Genomic DNA, 8841 nt, shown 5'->3' on the forward strand with positions numbered 1-8841 from the left:
TATGATTTTGTTGAAGATATTTACTGGTCCTTTGAGCTGGGAGTCTTTACTCTCTTCTATACCTATTATCCTTTGGTTTGATCTTCTCATTGAGTCCTGGATTTCCTGTATGTTTTGGACCAGTAGCTTTTTCCGCTTTACATTATCTTTGACAGTTGAGTCAATGATTTCTATGGAATCTTATGCTCCTGAGATTCTCTCTTCCATCTCTTGTATTCTGTTGGTGAAGCTTGTATCTACAGCTCCTTGTCTCTTCTTTTGTTTTTCTATATCCAGGGTTGTTTCCATGTGTTCTTTCTTGATTGCTTCTATTTCCATTTTTAATTCCTTCAACTGTTTGATTGTGTTTTCCTGGAATTCTTTCAGGGATTTTTGCGATTCTTTCAGGGATTTTTGCGATTCCTCTCTGTAGGCTTCTAATTGTTTATTAATGTTTTCCTGTGTTTCCCTAAGGGAGTTCTTCACGTCTTTCTTGAAGTCCTCCAGCATCATGATCAAATATGATTTTGAAACTAGATCTTGATTTTCTGGTGTGTTTGGATATTCCATGTTTGTTTTGGTGGGAGAATTGGGCTCAGATGATGCCATGTAGTCTTGGTTTCTGCTGCTTGGGTTTGCGCTTGCCTCTCGCCATCAGATTATCTCTAGTGTTACTTTGTTCTGCTATTTCTGACAGTGGCTAGACTGTCCTATAAGCCTGTGTGTCAGGAGTGCTGTAGACCTGTTTTCCTCTCTTTCAGTCAGTTATGGGGACAGAGTGTTCTGCTTTCGGGCGTGTAGTTTTTCCTCTCTACAGGTCTTCAGCTGTTCCTGTGGGCCTGTGTCTTGAGTTCACCATGCAGCTTTCCTGCAGCAGACAAGTTGGTGTTACCTGTGGTCCCGAGGCTCAAGTTCGCTCGTGGGGTGCTGCCCACGGGCTCTCTGCAGCGGCAGCAACCAGGAAGATATGCGCCGCCCCTTCCGGGAGCTTCAGTGCACCAGGGTTCCATTAAGCCTTTGGTGTTTTCCTCTGGCGTACGAGATGTGTGTGCAGAGAGCAGTCTCTTCTGTTTTCCCAGGCTTGTCTGCCTCTCTGAAGGTTTAGCTCTCCCTCCCATGGGATTTGGGTGCAGAGAACTGTTTATCCGGTCTGTTTCCTTCAGGTTCTGGCGGTGTCTTATGTAGGGGTCCTGCCGCTCCTGGGCTCTCCCCCACGGGAGCCCAGAGGCCTTATACAGTTTCCTCTTGGGCCAGGGATGTGGGCAGGGGTGGGCAGTGTTGGTTGTCTCTTCAGCTCTGCAGCCTCAGGAGTGCCCACCTGACCAGGCGGTGAGGTCTCTTTCCCACGGGGTCTGGGAGCAGAGAGCTGCTGCGGGCCGGGATCCGCGGGTTTGGGACTTCTGGTAAACACAGGACGTGCCCAGTCCTAGAGGAATTCTGCCTCTGTGTGTCCCGATTTCACCAGGCCGCTTTCTTGCAGCAGACAAGTTGGTCTTACCTGTTGTCCTGAGGCTCAAGTTTGCTCGCGGGGTGCTGCCCACGGGCTCTCTGCGGTGGCAGCAACCAGGAAGAACTTTTATGTTTCTTAAGTGTACGTTTGTGCTTAGAGCAAAATAGGAGATCTCTGAACAATAGGGAAAAAATCATGGAAAAAAATCTGACCTTTTCATTTTCTCCAGTCTATAAAGTAAAGTAAATTAATAAAGCAACACTTATATCAGGAAATACACCCAAATCCTACATTTTATAATATTGGAAAACTAAAATTGTTAAAGAGATTTTTGATACAAGAAATTAATCTTATTATATGAAATGTCAAATATAAAAATAAAAAAATATTTTCTGTTTAATAATAACATAAGTTTAGTTTTGTGGTTGCTTTTGAAGCCCAATGCATTTTTTAATATTTTATAACAATCTTTTATCATAATGTTAAAACTCAAAATAGAGAAGAAAATTTAAGTATCTATCTTTTCCATGTAGTTAACATTTAGGATACCATAAATCACAATTTTATATTACTTTATATTATTGAGAAAAAGTGAATTTTCAGAATTCAGATAAAGAAAATTTTATAAATTATACTCTTGTAGTATATGATTTTCCATTTTATACAAATCAATGCACATTACATATACTATATTGACACATTTTAAATATATGGAATAAATATAATATTCAAATATGGTTCAAAGAGTCAAGTATAATTAAGAAAGTGTGTGTGTGTGTGTGTGTGTGTGTGTGTGTGTGTGTGTGTGTGATCACTCATGTGCATATGGGGAAGTCTATGGAAAACCTGGGGTGAACTGGTCTATGACTCTAATTTCATCAATACAAAGCCTTCACTGAACCTGGAGCATAGATGACAATCAACATTTTGCATATTCTACAATTTCACTAGTGCGTCTCAAAGTAAATCATTCTAGAGATCAATTTACATGAACATCAAGACTCTATCTGTAGCCAAGAGACACCTCTTCTTCAAAAGATGAAGTAGACATTCTTTTCCGGATGTAAGGAAGAGATTCAAGTTTTCTCAAACTACATGTTCTACCCTTCTAACCAGGTTCTGAAGTTAGATAGAAATAGAACCAAGAAAATCTTGTCAAGACACTTTTCACATTTAAATATTGTTGGCAACGTCACATAGATGGCAAAATAAGGAGTTCCATTATAAATCTGGGATTTATTTGTCAGTATACTAGTCTTTGGGATTGGTAGGAAATAGGGATTTATTTATTTCTTCCAAAGGATTTACCTGAGAGTCACAAATATATGAATATATATACAAAGATGGACAATAAGTGGTTCTAAAAGGGCTTAAGACAGCACAAGGTAATTTGTTTATGAACTTGTAGTATTCCAATCTCTTCATATCCATGTTATTCTGAACAGTCAAACTTTGTTTTGAACCTTATTTTCTGTTATTTTAATTCTTCCACTTACTAAATATAATTCAGCATTTGAAATCTAAGTCATCTATTTCCATTTCCATTTTATATTTTTCCCAATACTGATCATTTCCTTATGAACACTAGCATCTATAAGTTCTCTTTCTAACACCTATTTATCACTTATGTATAATCTATCAATCTATAACCTATTTTCTATTATCTAATGTTTGCTTTCTATCACCCATCTGAAAATCATTAATTTATCTATTTACTTAACTATTTTCATGTATCACATATTCATCTAATGATATATTTATCTGTCTATCTACATCTCTATAACAAGTATCTATTAGTCTTCTTAATTACCTTTTTATATACATCTATCTCCTTACCTGCCTACCTATCATCTGTCTCAACATTGGCTACATTTAAGCTTGTGTATTATATATAAAGCCAAATTTACAGTGCAGTGACCTTCTGTCTATTTTTCTGTTCTGTTGCACCTTCATTCTTGCTGAACCATGACCACTTACCCCCAATAGGGACATAACTCATTATCTTTTAATGTATCCTTTCTATAATCCTTTATATCAAAGAAGCTCATAAAGTGCTTCATTCTGGCAAACACATAGAGCTATATTAAGAGATGGTGGCTAGGAATTAGGATCCCTACCGGAATATCTTGCTGGGAATTAAAATAGTCCACCCAGAGAAAGATAAATCTCTCAGGAAGTAACCATTCCTGGCCGTGTAATTGGACTCCAGGACAAAATTTACATATGCAAATTTGGTGGCTTTTGTTTTATCTTTTGTTAGTTGTTACACTGCCAAGATAGAAACAAAACTGTAACAATTTCTTACTCAGAAGTATGAGTCAAAACTGTCAGCAAAGCTGTTAATGTTTTGAAATTCATTGTTTATGTATTTTCCTTTAGATTTTTGTTTGATTCTACTGAGTTGTTTATCTATTTGAGACAAGAATTAAGTCTAGCACAGGGTTACCTGGGACTACAATCATACTTCTGCCTCCCCACTGTATATTTTATCCCTAATTGTAGTTCTAATTCAGATCCACTGGCAAGCTGTATATGCTGAATTTTGAATTCACATTGAATCCCAAACCCTCTGTCTCGGAAGATGGCTGCAATTGAAAACAGTGTTTAAACAAATACACTTGTGAGTTCACATGGTATCCTTCCCAGGGTTGTTTGTTTGTTTGTTTTTAAATCTGCGTGTAAGACAAGAATTGAGAGACATAAAGGTACAGGGAAGACTGACATGTAGGGATGACACGGATATAATCCAACCAGAGAGGGAGGCCATGTGAAGCTCAAAGACAGATTTCTGTTAGACCTGGGAGAAAGAAACATCCAGGTTAACGTTTAAAGAAGCCAGTTCCCAGAAAACCTTCCCTGGGCTGTGTCTAACAAAACAGAACAGTGCCAGCCCAAGGACAACTGTTATGAAAAGAATCTCTGGAGAATCTTCTTTGGACATGGAGCTTTGTGCCTACTTTTACGCCTAGCTCTCAATCACGTGTATTCTGGGCCAGTGTTATCCTCTTCCTAGATCTATTTATTTCACTGTCTCCAAGGGTGCCCTCTGGACATAGCCATACCTATAAATGACTTTTGGCTTCCTCAGACTTGTGAGAAAAACTCCCTTTTTATTATTTAAAACACACAGCCTATGATATTTTGTTAAAGTTTTGCTAGAGCATTTTTTGTCTACATCATATAATAAATTTATATGTGTACATACAATCAATATTTCAACTCATCTAAGATCTAGAGAAGCTACCTCAAGCTGTAAATATAGGAAGCTCTTGATTCTATTACATCTTGTAGATATGTCTTTATGTCATCACTATTTCCTTATGTGCAGATGGAAAAATGACAAAATGTTATGACTGTTTTAACTGGTTTGAAGACCTTATTTTGAGGATGAACATGCAAGAACCACCCAAGAACTGTGAAGGCAAGGCTTGCGATAGTTTGCCATGCTGCACTGACTGCTGGGGGACTGGAAAGATGGCGTGATGGACGAGCGTAGTTGCTGAGCAACAGTAAAGCTCCAAGTTCAAATGTTAGTGCTCTTGGAAGAAGCCTAATCATCCAAATGTCAGTCTGTAAACCCAGAACTATGAGCGACAGAGACCGGAGGATTGCCAGTGCTTTGGCTGACAACCTAGCTGCAGCTTCAGGGAGAGGCACTCTCAAAGGAAACCAGTCGAAGAGTGATAAAGTAGGTGCCCTCATGTTCTTTTACAGCTTTGGCAAACACGCATAGGCATGCGTCTCTACACATGTATTTGTGTATAAATCTCACCCATACCAAATGCATGATACTCCTACACATACATACACACATAAATAAATAAATAAATACAGATAAATAAAAGTCATAGTTCAATAGTCATTATTCTTATAGTTTTTAACTCAAAATCTTGAAAATATATCAGGAATTTGTTAACCACTGAGGCCAGGCAGGCGTACAGGTGAGAGATTGGACTGCTGTGGATAGCCATGAACCTTACCCAAACACAGATGCAGCTTTTCTTATTGAAATCCTATTCTGTGATGCAACAAATGATCACATTTACTCTTTGGAAGAGTCAAATGGTAGATGTTGAAGAAAGTGAGAAAATGCACATTTTTCTCCCCGCAGCTGCATAAATGACACCAACTGTGACCAGAGGATAGTCTGTCTTTTACTTCCAATGGAGCAATGTGTGATTGAAAGCAGTTTGATATTGGAGATTATTTTCCATTTTCTGTAGTATGATTCAGTTCACTATTAGTATTTGCTGAACTCTCAAATATCCTGGCAGTTTCATGGTGTTAACAACCTATTGAAGAGTGGGAAATGATATCCCTGCAAAACAAAGTGGGTTCAAGAGTAAACCTGGAAATTACATCGAACTGCTGCAGGCTCTAAGGGTAAAATGGAAATGGTTAAACAGTGAGAGAAATAGATTTAGCTTTTCCTTAGTGATTTTAGTATCCACAGGTGTAATCTGCTTATTTCCAAACACATAGTTTGTTTTGTCTGGGCAGGTAGGCCAGTAAAACGTGGGTAGGTCACATGGGAAGATTCAAGGAGAGTTTTAGAAACAGGCTATTTCAAAAAATTTATAATCAGCTAGAAAGACAGGAAGAATATTGCAATGTTAGGCGCAAGTTAGATATGTAAGTAAGAAGACTGTTCAGTCACACTTCTCCATGGGAATGATGTAGAAAAACTTTTGTAAATGGACAACGATGGTGTAATATTCAAAAGGCCTACATTGCAGAAGCTGAAAAGTTTATGGGAAAGCATTGATTGGAAAATGCTGGGACTACCTTGCTTTCCTATCCCTTGCCCGGTCAAAGACAGCTTTGAATAAATCCACTTTGTTGTCTGATGTGATAGTTAATGTTATTTGTGGTTGTTGCCTAAATTTTTCCTGGGAGACAGGAACATCTATTCACCCCAGAGCATGGGTGACAAATTAAAGAAAAGGTTTTACTTCAGTGTAGGTGATGGGCCAGTGAGTTCATTCAGAGTTCCATAAAGGAGATAAGTGAAGCATGGGTGACTTCAAACAACTGTATCACAGGAACATCCACCAGTAAGAGTGAAGCCACATACTGGCTACACCCCTAGGTCTCCTTGCCTTCTAGCAAATATCTGCAATGAAGAGACTCTCCAAGAAATAATTTCCTCTATATAGAAACTGGATATGTGTCTTCAAAAAGGATGCAGGCCTCTGAGCTTCTCACACCGTGTTATGTGAACATTCTGAGTCAGGTGCAAATCATTAGCTTCCAAAGTCCCATGGGTTTCCCTCCTCACAGCAGAACAAATTTTATCAGTTTAGAAAAACAAACTAGTTCTGCAGAACTCCATCTTACAATGATTCTGTCCACTCTTTTGTAATGTTCCACAGGCCTTGGAGGGAGTGATGTCTGCCCTTTGCCTGGATCTCTTGCCCAAAATTGGGCGCCATTTATTGCTAAGCTTTTTGGGGAGGAGTTCCCACTTGGAGTTCAATAATAAAGACATGAAGATATTTTTATAGTATAGGCTGTTAGACCACTTGTTGGGGCAGTTCCTCAGCTTCTCATGTAATGCCACCAAGTCTCAGTACCTTGCTCCTATTCTGCTTCCTCTATCCCTATACACCAGCTCTGTCTGCCAGCTCTTATTTTTAAATCAAAACCTACATTACTTTCTCATACATAAAATCTCTTAGCATAATGGGAATGGTTCTATAGCTTACACATTGTGAGCCAATCAGCAGCAGGACTATGCCCAGTCTATCTCTTAGTTTTGCCTTTTGATCAGTTGAGGGCAACATGACCTTCCATGATATTCCCCACAGCAGTTTGTTTTTTTAACATGACAATCTCAGAAAATCGACATTTGGGAGATGAGGAATTAACAAACATTTACATATTCTTCCAGTACCTGAAACTGCCAGTGCAGCAATTAACAATTGAGAATACAGAGAAACACTCTCATAGCTAAAATGATATAATATATGATATAATATGTATCAGGGCATATTATCGCAACAACTGTTAATAAAGTAAAGGGAAGAAGGCAAGTTGCAAATATTCTTATGTATCCCTGAACCACATTCAATACAGTCATGAAAAGTTCATATGTGTGTTTATATCCATGTATGTATATGTGTCTACGCACATGTGTATATTCATATATACATCTATATGTGAGTGCAAGTACATGTTTGTAAATATACGCACATATGCATGTATTTCCTATTTCAAGCTTCTCACATGCAGAGTAATCCCTCATTATTTTAGTTTCTTGCACTGGGCTATTGCTAAGGTTCTATCAGAATGATGAATTATAAATTTTTTATTCTATACTGAAGATTGAACCTGAGGAATATTTTCTATCATTTTGGTTTAATATCCTCCATCATCTGTCTGATTCTTCTCATAGGTTCCAAGACTTTGGATCCCAAGAAAAGTCTTGACAAAGATGAATTTGTACTCTGTTCCTTGTATTAACATGTCAAGTATATAGATATAGATATAGATAGATATATAGATATATACAGATATAGATATATAGATATATACATATATAGATATATACAGATATAGATATATAGATATATACAGATATAGATATATACAGATATAGATATATAGAGATATAGAGATACCGAAATATAGAGATATTGATAGATATAGATATAGATATATAGATATAGATATATAGATATATAAAGTCAATATCTCTATCTCACCTTCCTTCCACTTTCTTGTCAAATCTGAGGCAAAATAAACCATTTGCTTTGCATTTTCTCAGGACAGTTCCTCTTTAACATCATTAATACCACTCCATCCGTGGCAGATATCTGAGCCTTAATTCCATGTCTTGCCACCCATGTCAATAGCTTCTGGCATAGAGTGCACTGTTACCATCCTATTCATGCTACTATTGAAACTGCACTAAATTTCTACTCATGAGTGATGTCAGTGGTCTCCCTGTACTTTCATGATGTATCTCATTCATCAAGAATCATTATGCTTAACAGAACATAGAAGCATAGTCATTCTGGCATTCCCACACTCCTCAACTTTTATTCCACATATTATGATCCATGACAGGGAACATACTGCTGTGACCATCATTACAAAAGAAGGTGCACCATCCAACACCAGGGGTAAACAAGCCCCCTATTAAATGTTTTCTTTTATAAGAGATGCATTTATCATAGTATCACTTCATAGCAATAGAACAATGGCTAAGGTATGAGTTGGTACCAGGAACTAGGATATTGTTGTGAGATGCTTGATCATGCTGTTGTTTGGGGGAATAAGAAAGACCTTAGAAACTTGAACCATAAATGCTGTTGAAAGTTTTAAATGGGAATTATTGGGACATACATTAAATGCATGGACAGTGGTGCTGAGGGTAATGTGGAGTGTGGGAGTCCCATCTCAAGGAGGTT

The sequence above is a fragment of the Rattus norvegicus genome, chromosome 4, assembly GCF_021556685.1.
Source record: "Rattus norvegicus strain SHRSP/BbbUtx chromosome 4, alternate assembly SHRSP_T2T, whole genome shotgun sequence".
Classification (NCBI taxonomy): domain Eukaryota; kingdom Metazoa; phylum Chordata; class Mammalia; order Rodentia; family Muridae; genus Rattus; species Rattus norvegicus.